The 16,080-nt window shown below is 34.6% G+C and overlaps 1 pseudogene; it reads left to right on the top strand.

The window, feature by feature from the left end:
• The first annotated feature begins 488 nt into the window (after positions 1 to 488).
• On the top strand, positions 489 to 2,183 carry LOC105041556 (auxin-induced protein 5NG4-like; annotated as a pseudogene).
• The last annotated feature ends 13,897 nt before the right edge of the window (positions 2,184 to 16,080 follow it).

The following is a 16,080-nucleotide window of genomic DNA, read 5'->3' as shown; positions in this document are numbered from 1 at the left end:
GAAGATAGGGAAATAATTTTTCCTATCTTCCACACTGATTGTAAGATTTTTAGCAGCCTGGCCAACATGCTCATCTGAACCTTGTCCCCCAGGAAAACTTTGAATTCCATGTCAAAACATAGTTAAAAACTTCTAACGTACATGTATAACAATTCATGCAATATATACCAAGCAAATATTCTAAAAAAATATGGAACATGCATACATGCATGCATCCACGTTATGTGAACAAGGAACTTTGGTTAGCCTCATGCATCATTTCCAGGAGAGACAGAAAGGCATATATGAGAGACATTATTACTAGTAACCACGAGCATCAACCTCGTTTTAGAAACAATATGTACTAAAGATAATTCCACTTGTGGGGACTTGCCGCCTGTCATGAATCTCTGCATCCAAAACTTTATATAAACCCTGGCCTCTCTTAATCCAACCCAAGCGCCAGCAGCATTCTATCTGCTGTAACATCCTCTAGCCAAAGTAAGAGGATGGGGGGAGAATCCCAAGTCTCGGAGAAGTCCCAAGTTTCTAGAGCTGCAATCAACATGGGTGTCAGCAAAATTGTGTTTCCAGTCTATTGGAACATCATTGCTTTGGTCTTGTTGGCCCCCTTCGCTTACTTTCTAGAGAAGTATGCCATTTCTTTCTTCAGTTTCCCATTTATTTGAGATTAATTAATTACCCTACTTAGTAGTTTGAGATCTCTTTTTGACCTTTATTCCTTCAGGAACGACAGACCACCTCTCAGCTTTTCCTTTCTCGTTCAGTTCTTTCTTCTTGCATTATGTGGGTAAGCAAATCAGTCTTCATCAAGTTCTAGTAACACTAATCCTTTGGCGCCTCCTTGTTACCTGGCTTTGAAATATATTCAGAATAACTAATTTTTAGCCCTTCATTATTTCAGGATAACTGCCAACCAAGGATTTTATCTCTTGGGATTGTATTATTTATCTCCAACTTATGCTTCTGCCATACAGAATTCAGTTCCAGCAATCGCCTTTGCTATGGCAGCTGCCCTAAGGTAGACACAGGCACTTCCTAGACCAATACTAGTAATAACAAATCCTTTACAGAGTCTTATTGTCGTCTCTTTTTCTCTCACAGGCTTGAGCAAGTCAATATTAGAAGGAGATATGGGGTGGCAAAGGTGGTTAGAACAGTTGCTAGTATTGGAGGTGCCACCATTATCACTCTTTGCAAGGGCCTTAATTCCTCTGCTGCATCACCCAGCAGATGTCAAACTGGGAGTCATTTCCTCTGTCAACCCAGTACTTAACTGGACATTGGGCTGTATTTATATACTCGGGAATTGCATGGCTTGGTCTGGATGGATGGTGCTTCAGGTTAACCCCTCTTGAATTCATATTTCCTTTCATGTCTCCATATATTTACAAATGTTTCTACGTAAACTCCTTTCTATTAGAAACAATATGAATTCCTGTCACCTAATATCATTACTGCTTATCAACTTCACTTATTACAATAGGTTCCAGTGCTAAAGAAGTACCCAGCAAGGCTCTCACTCACTACACTCACCAGATTCTTTGGCCTGATTCAATTCTTAATAATAGCAGCCTTCACAGAGAATGACATTGAGAGATGGAAGGTCCATTCTGGAGAGGAGCTCTTCACAGTTCTCTATGCTGTAATGAGGCCATATGCTAGTTTTCACTTTTTTCCTCTTACAATTATTATATATACCCTCCTACCAGTATCAGATGCTTGTGTTTTGCCATTCATAGGGTCTTGTGGCATCAGGAGTTGCCTTCTCTCTTCAGATATGGTGTATTGACAGAGGAGGGCCTCTTTTTGCCCCGGTCTTCCAACCAGTTCAGACAGTTATGGTGGCCATCATGGCAACTGTTCTATTTGGTGATCGGTTAAACTCAGGAGGGTATGGTTGGATTAATGACACTAAAAGAATAACAACAAACACATTATTTTTGAATAATATGCAGTTCCTTTGAAGTTACGATGACATTTAGTTTTTGGTGATTGAGTTTTCTTTTTTTTTTTCTAGGATCATTGGATCTATCCTTATCATGGTAGGTCTTTACTTTGTCCTGTGGGGTAAAAGTCAGGAGAAGGCTAGCAACCAAGAGACGGGAAAGGACTTGACAAGGAGCCTCCTTGACCAAGAGAACTCGCAAAAAGATATTGCAGCAGGTGCTGACATCCCATGAGAGTAGCCTCCTACTCTCTAATGCAGTAGAATTGTTTATATCATAGACACTAAAAAAAAAAATGAAGAACTGTAAGGTGTGATAGGTGAGTTCAGTTGGAGTGAATATTCTATCTTCCCAACATCATTGTGTAAGCTTTATATGCTATTAGTTAACACCTTTTACTCCTGTACATGGTAAAATGAGTTCTGATCTAGTGTGAACCCTGTACAACTATCTTGAAATGGAGAGATGTGACTAAACATCTTAATGCCAATGATTTCTATTGCCTTGCTGATACATTCTGTTGTGAAAAATGGTCATTGCTCTTTGAAGTTTACAAGCAAACAACCGAGGTAGGCCCAGCCATTAAAGTTTTGTCTCTTGAAATCAATTTAATGGATGAGATTCCAATTCTCAAGAACGGGTTAAAGGAAAGAATGACAGCTTGCTCAATATTAATATACTATATCAAAAGTAAGTGTTTGCTCATCTGTTGGAGGACAGACCTAAGCTTACATCTTAATCAACTTAATGAAAGCCACAGCTTATGCTACTCTGAAAGCTCAAGCATCGACATGTGGATCTGCATGTCTCTGAAAAATGAATTAGATGGACCACAATCGGTTTCTATGTGATGGCTGAAACTCTCGTTGAATGCCGGTATTTGGAATATAATTTTGTGATAGTTTAGAAGATGCTCTATGCAATAAGGGATTAAGTGACCAATTAAGTTCAAGCAGGTATAGGAATCTAAATAGATCATTGCATGAACCTTTTTTATTGGGACGCTTATTTACCTGATTGCAATGAGAACAAATCTTTAAGGTGGCAGGCAGTTCTTCCCCCGAGAAAATAAAACTGCCCACCCCCACCACCCCCCCTCCCCCCCACACACACACACCACCAGCACCCCAACCTCTCTCCTGAACTTCTGCAGAGATATCTAGTTGTAGAGGATTGATGGCCTCATCTACTATCAGAACCCATATAGTTCTCAGGAAAAAAAGAAGAAAGAAAAAGGATAAAAAAAAGAACCTATACATATGGACCACTTTCTTGTTTATAATATGGATTCATAGCCAAAATTTTAATTGCATATTAAGGTCTCTGGATTGAATTATGCATGAATATTTTTAATATAGTGTTCTTGCCAAATGTCAGATGGCTAGTTATGATCTTGTACACTCGTGCTATAATTATCAATAGAAATTAAGAACTTATGGGACAGTGATGTTGCAACAAGAAGGACTCATTGAATTACTTACATGTAGTTGCACTAAATAAGAAATCATGTGATAAGCGATTTTATATCAAGAGTTATTTTATTTATCTTTTGAGGTTTCCTTGCAGAAAACTCACTTCCTTGCCTCTAGATTTGAGGAAATCTGATAAATATAATGTTTGACCATGATTTCCTTAATTTTCTTCTTAAAACCTTATTTTTCTTACCTACTCTTGCAATATCTGGGAAATTATGAGAAGATGATGCTAAATTTTGCTTGAAATTTCATGCAAAATCCTCAGCCTTTTTACAAACTGCAGGAAATATGAACTCAAAAGAAATTTGATTTCGTATTGAGAAATATTCTTTTAAAAAATTCATAACTTCAGTTTCAAGTCCATTTCATATCAAAGTTTTTAAAACACTTCATCAGAAATCTTATTTATCCTTGCATCTTGCAGAAAGGAGCTGTGAAATTGTACAACACTTCATGCAAGACAGAAAATCTGTTATCTGGTTTATAACTCTCTAATTCCAACAAGAGCTGAAACAATCATAATAGCTCTTCCAGGAGGGTTTCATTCATGAGACCAGATGATTATGAAATGAATCGGAAATATAGATTGCATCACTTATTACAGTTGGCATCACACACTAATCATACAAGTCCTAGCACAGAAGAACAACCAGAAACTGCAAGCCATGATCTCATGTGACACCCTTTGCATCATTGCTTCTTTTCTATGTATGTCAGTGAAGCAGCATGTGATGTTTAACCTACCACACAAACTGATACTACTCTTAAGACACTTACAAACATTTCATGAACCACCTCACTTGAAGCTTCCTTCTGTGCTCATCCCCACTGCTGCAGTGCAGCATTAATGCTCAAGCTTGGGCATTCTATAAACTGGGGCCATGCAGTTGTTCCCAAGTCTGTCCTCATCCTGCCCACCACACACCTGCAGCATTGATATCCTTGCCGGGGTTATTGACTCCAGCCTTAGAATAAGATCCAACCCTACCCTGACCAAGAAGATTTCCATGCTCTTCAATAGACCCAAGTTGGGTGTACCAAACAAATAACAATTCAATCCAGTCGGAGCCTGGCAATGGCAGGCCCTCATGCCAATGAAGTTGTGTCATCATCGAGCCACGTACGGTCATCGACGTGCTCATGGGAGGCAGTGATCGAGATGACCCTTGATGTATACTAACAGCTTGTCAAGAATTTGGACCATGCCATACCGACCTGTTGGAAGGAGGTGGGTGCACACACACTCAAAGAGGAGGATAAAGAAAAACTTGAAAACCCTTATCGCATATATTTTGAGATTCCTAATATTTACACTATTTGCCTCGATATATGGCATATTTATACTAGTCAAATGAACATTTCAGATTCAACTTAATGACCGTACATGTATTTGCTAAAGCAATAACTCAGCATTATAAATATTAATACAAAACAAAGTGGAACAATACAACTTTTCAGATTTTTCGGATAGACTGCCCACATTCCACCAAAATGATCATAACTCCCCATAGAAAATTCAGATTGATGCATTTCTTGAAGCATTAGAAACTAGACAGGCACAGCTTTCAGCAATATATTATTTGCCCATGGTTATTGAAGTCTTTAATGAGATATTTAGCTTCAAAGTAACTCCAATGATAGAATCTGAACAGTCTAGTTTAGTTTCCAACATGACCATGCCATCAGTGTCGTAAATCGAGTTATCAAGGCTAATCCAAATGCATTAAAATCTTTAGGAGAACAGCGACGTAAGTGATGGATGCTGAAATGTTATCCACAGTGCCAAAGAATTGGAGGTAGGAAGGTTTGATTTGTTTGCATGTCCAGTAACTTTTATATTCTGAAGAAACTTTGTTGTTTCCTGGCACTGAAGAAATTACTATGATTAGCTATGGTTTCGCACATCATGTGTTCAGTAGCTCTCCATTGGAATGCAAAAAGTAGTTCAGGAAAAGTGAAAACTAATTCTTAAAGAAAAAAGAAAAAGATCGAAAAGGAAAAAAGGTGTTCCATTGGGCAACCATTTGGAATAATGTTTATGGATAGACCAATAAGTGATTAAGAAATGAGAGGTTCTTACTTCATTTTGCTAACTTAATTTACTAATCTATTGTCTTCCCACGTGTTGGTACAGCTAGCATATGGTTATTCTGTTAGAAAATATATCTCAAGATTTGATCCATATTGAGCCCACAGCAAGGTCCAGAACGAAAAACGGAGTCCAACAAGCCTAAGATCATCCCAAACGGAGTTCGGACAGAGAAGTTACGTGCGAAAGAAGATCCACAGCGGCAGCACGGTGCACGAGGCGGCGGCGGGCCGACGAGGATCGGTGGAGCACCGCTCGGCCCGACGGAGACACATCCAGTGCGCAGCCATGCACGGCCCAATGCGGGTGCGCACGGCCTAGGCGCAGGGCGGCCCAAGCGCGGGCCGGCCCAGCGTAGGTGAGCGCACAAGCCGGCCCAGCACGCGCGGGCGCACCAGGCCCAATGCTCACATGGTCCACCATGGACTGCGAGACGCTGGGCGGTCTATGGGACCGCCGTGGACTGAAGTCGCGATCCACGTACGGTTCAGGTACATTTTTACGCGATCAAACGGCTCAAAATGCAGCCGATCACGATCGGACGGCTATGAGCGAATCTGAGCGTGATCAGGTGATTAGGGGGGCTGTTTTGCATGATCGAACGGCTCTGGTGTGAGCTGATCACGATCGGACGGTCACGGATAATTTTAGGCTTGATTGGGACTCTGTTTCCTACTGAAATAGTATTTTTGTAATTCTGGAGTCTATATAACTCCGATTGACAAACCGTTTGTTGGGTTGGGAAGCTGATGACATACTGAAAGTGCAGAAAAGCTTCAACAGAGATTTCAAAGAGCTTTTATGAGGGTTTTGAGATTTTTTTGTAACAGACTCTTATACAAGAGTTGAGTGGTGAGTTCCTCTTGTATTGATCTTATTTTATTCTGTCATAGTGAAGCTTGCACGCTCCGTGGAGATAGGTTTGAGGTCAATCTACATATTTGCATTGTGTTTTTTGTTTGTTTTTTTTTTCTTCCTACTGCATTGCGTGGTACCAAATCCTGATGGTGCTACAATTGATATCAGAGCAAGGTGGTGCCAAAGCATAGGTTGCAGCGATGGTGAATGGGATAAAATATGGAGAAGACAAGCACAATCAAAATAAAAATCAACAGATTTGATAGAAAGAGTAATTTCTCCTTGTGGTAGGTAAGGGTGAAGGACGTACTCATCCAACAAGGATTGATCGATGCTCTCTTATGCGACTAGAAGCCGACCACCATGGAGGTGCAGGATTGGAGGCGGCTCCAGATGCAGGCGGTGAGTACCATTTGCTTGTACCTAGTAGATGGGGTGGTGATCCATGTGCTTGACGAGACTTTCCTAAAGAGGCTGTGGTCGAAGCTCGAAGAGTTGTACATGGCAAAGTCTCTCACCAACACCCTCTTCCTATGGAGGCAGTTTTATCAACTGTGGATGATTGAGAGACAGAGCATGCAGGAACATCTCAGTCACTTTCGGAAGATCCTCACCGACCTCCTCAGCGTTGGCGAGAAAATTGAGGAGAAGACCAGGGCGCAGGTCTTGCTAGTATCGCTCCCTTCTTCGTATGAGTCGTTGGTGACTGCTCTTTTAGTGGGGAAGAACACCATCAAGATGGACGAAGTCACTACGGCGATTCTTCAGAACGAGATTCTCAAGAGAGAGAATCTAACTTTGAGCTCAGGTGGCGGCAGCTCAGCTTTGATGGTTTCTGAAGGAGTAGGAGGCGATAGACAGAGTGACAGGAGATCATGATGAGGGCGATCCAAGTCGAGGATGAGGGACTTGAGCAAGATCAGGTGTTATTGATGTGATGAGTTGGAGCATCTAGCTAGAGATTTTTCTCAACTCAGGGATCAAACGATGGCTACTGTAGCGACGGCCAGTAGCGATTCAGAGGAAGATGTTCTGGAGATATCTGACAAGGTATCTACTTCTTTCTAGTAGTGAATTTTATATTCTACATGCACCTATCATGTATGTTGCAGAGATGAGCAGTTTGACTCCCTGTAGAACAGTGAGGGTTTTGTTTATCTGCCATATGGATCGAGCTGTGCGATCAGAGGTATCGGGACGGTCAGTTGGAGGACACATGATAGTGTAATGAGGAGATTGGAGGAAGTCCAATACATATCCGATTTCAGACAGAATCTTATCTCACTGAGTATACTAGATTCGAGAGGCTACAGGACGGTAGCTGGTGGAGGAACTCTAAAGGTGTTACACGGTAATAGGATTGTTTTAGAGGAGAAGAAGAGGATGAGAGGGCATTACTACCTGATGGAGAGCTCAGTGCGAGGTGGAGCTTCAGGGGTCAGGAGGAGTCCAGAGCGAAGTGGAGCTTCAGATGGAGGTGGATTGAGTACTAGATGAGAGATTCAGGAGGATAAGAGACGACGTCACAGGGTGAGATTTCTATTATCGCAAGATGTTACCTCGAGCAGGTCTATGGTCAGAGTAGACACAGCCCATGACGGAAGTGGGATCGAGCGGTCTGGCTCGACTCCCATATTTGCCCATCCATGAGACAGCAGGCATGTCCTAGGGTGTGGGGTTGAGATGGATCACAAGCTCTCAGAGATAGATAGAAGTCGAATATCGAGTCGAGGTGAAGATTGTTAAGAAATACACCTCAAGATTCGATCCATATTGAGCCCATAGCGAGGTCCAGGATGAAAAATGAAGTCTAACGAGTCCAAAATCACCCCAAACGGAGTTTGGACAGAGAAGTTACGTGTAAAAGAAGATCCAAAGCGGCAGCACGATGCACGAGGCAACGATGGCCGATGGGGACCGACGGAGTGCCATACGACATGGCGAAGACACGCCCAGCACGCAGATGGGCCCAGCATGGGCGTGCACGGCCCAAGCATGGGCGGGCCCAAGCGCGGGCGGGCCCAGGCACCGACGAGCGCTCGGGCCGGCATAGCGCGCGTGGGTGCCCCAGGCCCAGCGCTCGCATGATCCACCATGGACCGTGAGATGCTAGGTGGTCCATGGGACCGCCGTGGATCGAAGTCGCAGTCCACGCATGGTTTAGGTGCGTTTTTGCACGATTGGATGGCCCAGAATGCAGCCGATCACGATCGGACAACTGTGAGCGAATCCGAGCATGATCAGATGATCAGAGGGGTTGTTTTGTGCGATCGGATGGCTCTGGTGTGAGCCGATCACGATCGGACGGTCATGAATGATTTCAGTCTTGATTGGGACTCTATTTCCTATTGAAATATTTTTTTTTATGATTCTGAAGTCTATATAACTCCAATTGACCAACCGTTTGTTGGGTTGAGAAGCTGGTGACGTCTTGGAGGTGTAGAAAGATTTCAACAAAAGTTTCAGAGAGCTTTTGTGAGGATTTTGGGGCTTTTTTATAAGAGACTTTTGTACAAAGGTTGAGTAGTGAGTTTCTCTTGTATTGATCTTATTTTATTCTCTTATAGTGAAGCTTGCACACCCCGTGGAGATAGGCTTGAGGCCAATCCATGTATTTGTATTATGTTTTTTATTTTATTTCTTCTTTCTTTCTACTGCATTGCGTGATATCGGATCCTAGTGGTACTATATATTCAATATTTGTTTTCTCAAATTATAAAAAAATAATGAAAGGCCCAATGTGCTCTGAAGCAAATAAAATGATGGTTGTTCCTCCCATAAAATTAACTCTACTAAACCAATCAGCAGATTAAAGTTGTTGCCTTCTATTCTCATGCGCTCTGAAGCAAATAGGATGTGCATGGCTTTCAATGCCACATCACAAACTGATGGGACTGCTTTGCATGGTCGAATATCTTTCCATCTAGTATTTGCAAAATGATACCTCATCTAGTATTCAATCATGAGTTCTTAATATTTTTTTTTCTTGTATTTTCACAAAAAACAATAGTTTTTTCTGTATTTTGTAACTAAGAAATAAATCATCATATTCACAGCCCTATCTAGCTAATTATTCTAAAATAGAGTAGCTATCACGCAACAAAACGCACTGAAATAAATAAGATGCATGCCAGTGAGCTGTGAACAAAGAATTGAGAATTTTTATTATTTTTTTAGTAATTAATCAACAACATGTGGAAAAATAAAAAGGTCACAATGCCTTTAAGGTGAATTTCTGAGTGGGGATTTAAGATGGGGCAAAGGAGAGAAGCTAAAGGTTTAGAGTTAGGGTTTTAAGATGGGGATGAAATGAGAGAGGGACTTAGGATTTTCCTCTATAACATACATCGATTGCCCACAGTGGGGTTGAAACTTATGAGAGGCTAAGATGTGGGTTTAAAGTTAAGATGGAAAAAGAATGAAAGAAGAGATTAGGGATTCCTCCCCTCTCTTCCTCAGCTTTTGAATTAATGACAATTCCAGATAGCAAGATTGGGAAATTAGGATTTAAGGTTAGGATTAGGGTTAGGGTTAGAATTAGGATCAGGAGAGTGGGAGGGAGGGCATGTCCATCATGGCGAGTGGGTTTCGATTGTGTTCCTTCAGGTAATATTTGGATGTTTCGTAACTATCAGCAAAGGTCGAAAATAGAGGGTTTGTTTGGGTTGATGAAATTGTCGAGACTATTCTTTAATTGGTATAGTATTATTTTTCTTTTTCTTCTATATTTGAGATTGAAAGTATTATTCATCATTATTGCTGCCATCTTGCCACGATTGCATCAATCTATTAAGGTTCAACACTCAGTCATCACATCTGGTACCTTTTCATTCTCGAATAGATACATCTATTTCATTACTTGGATAACTTTACAAAATGAGCTCGTACTGCAGCTATCTTATTAACTTTAAATAATACATCTTTTGGTCCCTATAGGAATTTATATACGGTGAGATCTCAGGACTGTTTTTTTGGACCGACATGCGAGATACCCCTATCCTATTTAGAGATATTTTGTTTTCTAATTATCTTGAATATATTCATACTAGAAGGGTTTGAATTATCCATCTTACCAAAAAAAAAATTATGGAAGATGAATGCACCAGAAAAGTTCGAATATTCTAATGGCGAGCTCTTCATAATCACCTGCAGCAAAGAAGGCAATGGAAGCCATCAATCATTTATTATTATATTGTCATTTTTTGCTAGATCAATTTAGGGTTGATTGATAAAGGTTCTAGGTATCAGGGGCCTACTCTCTCTCTCTCTCTCTCTCTCTAAACTCCTTGGAGGAAGAAGCAAGTCAATAAATCGTTCATCGAAAGGATAAACCAGCCTACTCTAGCAGTATGTTAGCATGTTTGTAGGAGAGTGAAATACCCCTGTCCTCTCAAAAACGAAGGCTTCAACATCTATCATTGTTTTGACATCCAGCTGATCTCTTTGTTCTGTCAAGAGAGCAAACTCTAATGGGTGTGTACTAAATGCTTTAAATCAGCTGCTTATACATTGGGAGATTCTTCTAATAACTAGTGAGAGGAGCCTTTCTCCTTCAGCATGGGTTCATTTTTCACGCCAAAACAAGAAATGACCTTGACAAATACCTTGTTATAACATTTTTGAGAATTTGATCAAGAGAGGCTTGGCTCTCCAGAAAGATGTCCACTATGATAAAACTCCTTGAAAATCATTAGAATTTGCTTCAAAGTTTTGCAATGTACCACTAAACCATCATCTCTTTATGAAAGAGCTCTAACCCCACCCCCCTCTCCTTTATGAACATGATTTTATCATGATTGTAGAGCTACATGTTGAGTCGCATCCTATATAGTAAAGCATTCTGAAAGAACTTTGTAGATTGACCATACATCTATACCTTTTTCTCTTCATGATATTTTATTTTCTAATTTTATGAGATGTACTCATGCTCAAATTGTTTGGACCTTCTGCCTTATCGGAAAAAGGAGTAACAACTAAATATAATTCCTTTCTTCCCTTTTTGCATCTAGTTTAAATCTCTTAAGATGTTTGCAAGATATAAAATGTTTGTACCTAGATTTTAGACAATTTAATTTATTTGGATAAGTGCAATATTGATGTAGTCACCTTAAATTCTACTAGATTCGCACTCAAATTGCTTATATATACTCTAGCTTTGATGAGGAGCTATTGAGTCATCATGCAACTCTATAAGATTGATTAGCCTAATTGTTCGGATACAAAGCTGTCTGACTCAGCTTGCATCCGTTAGGGTTTGCTCTACCTTTATTTAAAGGCATCAGCAAATTTGAAGCTCAATCTATCAATTTGGAGTTCAATCTACTCTCATATCAAACAAGCAAGGCTCTCCAAAGCCTGGCCTAATCCAAACTGGTAACTTTGACTCCAAGTATTGAGTTCAACGCGGTAGTGTGCCAACGAGTGGATCTTGATTTGGTCCAACATTAACTTATGGCATCTAACCATAGTGAGGTTAAACTTTTAACAGAGCTACCATGAGGATCCTCCTCAACCAACATGAGATCTGGTGCTGCAGGAGAATCTTGGCCAGCAAAAAGTTATGCAGGGGCTATGCAACATGCGGATCCCACAAGAAATATTTGCTATTTATAGAACTCGTTTGATTGACGAGAAGTGCAGAGGAAAAGAGGTAATTTTTGGAAAGTCGAAAGGGTGCCTCTTGTTTGATTGAAATTTTAAGAGAAAAGAGTGAAAAAAAATTTGAGTCTTTTTTTAATTAATATAAAAAAAATTATTTACTTAAATAATCTAGTTCTTAACTTATTACCAAATTGATGTAAAACCGGTAAAATACCATTTTGAATGGCGTTTTATCATCGCCACGTCACCCCCTATTTTCCACATAGACGACATCTAAAAAAAAAAATAAAAATAAAAAATATCAAATAATATGACGTTTTTAAAAACACCATTTGAAATAATTTTTTTTTAAAATGCCATATTATTTGATATTTTTTATTTTTTTTTCAAAAAAAGAAAACAAATGACAAAAAATGGAAAAAAAATAAAAAAAATTTAAATTTACAAAAAAATAAAAATTTTAATTTTGATAAAAATAAAAATTATCATCTAAAATTAGTATCTCCATTACAAATTATCTTTTTAAAAAAATATCTGAAAAAAATTAGTGTAAAAAAATTTAAAATACCATAAAAAAAAGAATCGAAAAGAAATAAAAATTATAATTCTAAAATTTAAAAAAATAAAAATTTTAATTTTAATTCAAATAAAAATCATCATTTCAAATTACAATCTCCTTTTCAAATTAATTTTTTAAAAAAAATATCATAAAAGAAGAAAAACATAGAAAAAATAAAAACTATAATTTTGAATGAATTTTAAAGAATAAAAATTTTAATTTTAATTAAAATAAAAAAGATAATTTTAAATTATTTTGTCCATTTAAAATTAATTTTTTTAAAAAAAATCACAAAAAATCTTAAAAAATAAAAAAAAAGAACATAAAAAATGAAAAAATGAAAAAAAATGAGATTCAAATAAAAATTATAATTTTGAATTTAAAAAAAATAAAAATTTTAATTTTAATTTAAATAAAAACCATCATTTCAAATTACTTTCAACGTTCCAAATTAATTTTTAAAAAAAAATATGTCAAAAAAATAAAAAATAAAAAAAGTGCCATAAAAGAGCAAAATATTTAAAAAATGAGAAAAAAATAAAAATTATAATTTTTAATTTAAAAAAATAAAATTTTTAATTTTAATTAAAATAAAAAATACTATTTTAAATTACTTTCCCCATTTCAAATTATTTTTTTAAAAATATTCCAAACAAAGAAGTAAAAAATGAAAAAAAAATAAAAATTCAAATGTTAACTCCAACAAAAAAAAAAATTAAATTATTTTTTTCATTTAAAATTAATTTTTTTAAAAAATATCCAAAAAAATTGTGGGGGTTAAAAAAATAAAAAATATCATAAAAAAATGAAAAAAAAATGAGAAAAAAAATAAAAATTATAATTTTAAATTTAAAAAAATAAAAATTTTTATAAATTTTTTTTTATACCGTACCATACGTAGCTGTTTGTGTCCGTACCAGATCGAGATGTATGTAGCTATTTTTAAAAATGCCATTTCCTTCGGTGTTTTCCTCCATTTTTTTCCTTTTTAATAGTTTTTTAAATTTTTTTACTTATTTTTATATTATTTTATAATAAATAAAATTAATTTAAAATGGGCATAGTAATTTGAAATGATAATTTTTTATTTAGATTAAAGTTAATTTTTTTTAAATTAATAGTTATAAATTTTATTTTTTACTATTTTTTATTTGAATTATCATTAGAATATTTAATTTTTTAAATTTAAAATTATAATTCTTATTTTTAAATTAGAATTATAATTTTTTTTTTAATTCAATTCAATTCTTTTTCCTTTTTTTCTTTTTTTATGATATTTTTTATTTCTTTTACACCAATTTTTTTCTTTTTTTTAGATATTTTTTAAAAAAATAATTTGAAATGGGGAAAGTAATTTGAAATGATATTTTATATTTTAATTGAAGTTAAAATTTTTATTTTCTTAAAAATTTTAATTTATAATTTTAATTTTTTTTCATATTTTTTTCTTTTTTTTAACTTTTCTTATGGCATTTTTTTCTTTTATTTTTTCGAATTTAAATTTTAATTTTTTATAATTTAAAATTATAATTTTTATTTTTTTCATTTTTACCATTTTTTTTGTTTCTATGAAATTCTTTTAAGTTATTTTTTTCATTTGTTTGAAATATTTTTTAAATAAATTAATTTGAAATGGGAAAAGTAATTTGAAATGATGTCTTTTATTTTAATTAAATTTAAAAATTTTATTCTTTTTAAATTAAAAATAAAATTTTTATTTTTTTATTTTTTTAAATTTTTAACTTTTTAAGGCACTTTTATTTTTTTAATTTTTTATTTTTTTGAACATCTTTTTTTAAAAAAATTAATTTAAAATGGAGAAACTAATTTGAAATGATAGTTTTTATTTGAATTAAAATTTTAATTTTTTAAAATTTAAAATTATAATTTTTATTTTTTTCTCAATTCTTTCTCATTTTTTTATCGTATTCTTTATTTTTTAATTTTTTTAAATTTTTTTTAGATATTTTTTAAAAAAAATTAATTTTAAATGGAGAAAATAATTTAAAATTATCTTTTTTATTTGAATTAGAATTAAAATTTTTATTTTTTAAAATTTATTCAAAATTATAATTTTATTTTTTTTCAAGTTTTTTTTATTTTTTCTTCTTTTATGATTTTTTTAAAAAAAAATTAATTTGAAAAAATTAATTTTATCATATTTTTTATTTTATGGTATTTTTTAAGATTTTTTTTGATATTTTTTTAAATTTTAAATTAATTTTAAAATTATAATTTCTATTTCTTTTCGATTCTTTTTTTATGGTATTTTTAATTTTTTTACAGTAATTTTTTTCAAATATTTTTTTAAAAAGATAATTTAAAATGAAGATACTAATTTTAAATAATAATTTTTATTTTTATCTAAATTAGAATTTTTATTTTTTGATAAATTTAATTTTTTTTATTTTTTTATTTTTTTCTTTTTTTTGGAGGAAACAATAAAAAATACCATTTCAATTGGTGTTTTTAAAAATATCATATTATTTGATGTTTTTTATTTTTTATTTTTTTTTGACGTCGTCTATGTGAAAAATAGGAGGTGACGTGGCGATGATAAAACGTCATTCAAAATGACATTTTATCGATTTTGCATCAATCTAGTAAATAAGTTAAAAACTAGATTATTTAGGTAAATAATTTTTTTATATTAATCAGGAAAAGGACTCAAAAAATTTTTCTCATGAAAAGTCACTTTTCACATTTCATGAAAAGTTGAAATCCATGAAAGAGGTGGAATTTGGCACTTCCCATAGAATGAAAAGTGGTGGTCTTTTTTTTTTTCTCAAAATACTCTATTAAGATCCATAGTTAAGATTTTACAAAATATCAATAGATGGTTAAAATAATGATAAACAATAATTTAGATTGGGCACCCATGATGGCCCAGCCCATTTCTAATAAAACTGCTAAGAGGCAGTTATATTTGGTAACCTCCCACTCCTACATCGGTATTTTAAAAAGAAAGCAAAAACTACTCTCAAAGTCGCTCTTCCATTGAAACTCTTTGAGATATCCTATGTAGAAAAAATTTCTCCTAAAAAACTCTTTGTGCACAGCATCTAGCTTGTGGAAAAAAGTTGTTTTTCCATTTGTGATTACAATTGAGACTAGTTAGTAGAACAATCTAATCCAGAACTATCAATATAAATCTTGTTTTAATCCCAACATTGGTGCAGAGTATGTTAGGATTATTCTCTGGCCTAACTAACACATTTCCAAGGTGTTCTTGATTTATTTTTTGCCATTTCTATTGAAATTTGTAGTTAAGGATGTTTTATGTACAAAATTGATATCTGATGATCCATAAAGAATTAGGTCATAAAATTTTTTATGCATATAGTTGCTAACAAGTTTAATGTTTTTGAAAAATTCATAATTATTCAAATTATAGTTTCGAAGAAATTGCTGTTTGAAATTTTCTAGAACTATATATTCAAAAATTATTATCTGATGATATATGAAATATTAAATCATGAAAATTTATATGCATATCATTCCTAATGAGTGAGACTTTTCTAAAACATTTCATAATTATTTGAATTTTAA

The sequence above is a fragment of the Elaeis guineensis genome, chromosome 3 (genome assembly GCF_000442705.2).
Source record: "Elaeis guineensis isolate ETL-2024a chromosome 3, EG11, whole genome shotgun sequence".
NCBI classification, from domain to species: domain Eukaryota; kingdom Viridiplantae; phylum Streptophyta; class Magnoliopsida; order Arecales; family Arecaceae; genus Elaeis; species Elaeis guineensis.
Note: the sequence above shows the minus strand (reverse complement) of the source record. Positions and strands in the feature narration are given on the sequence as shown.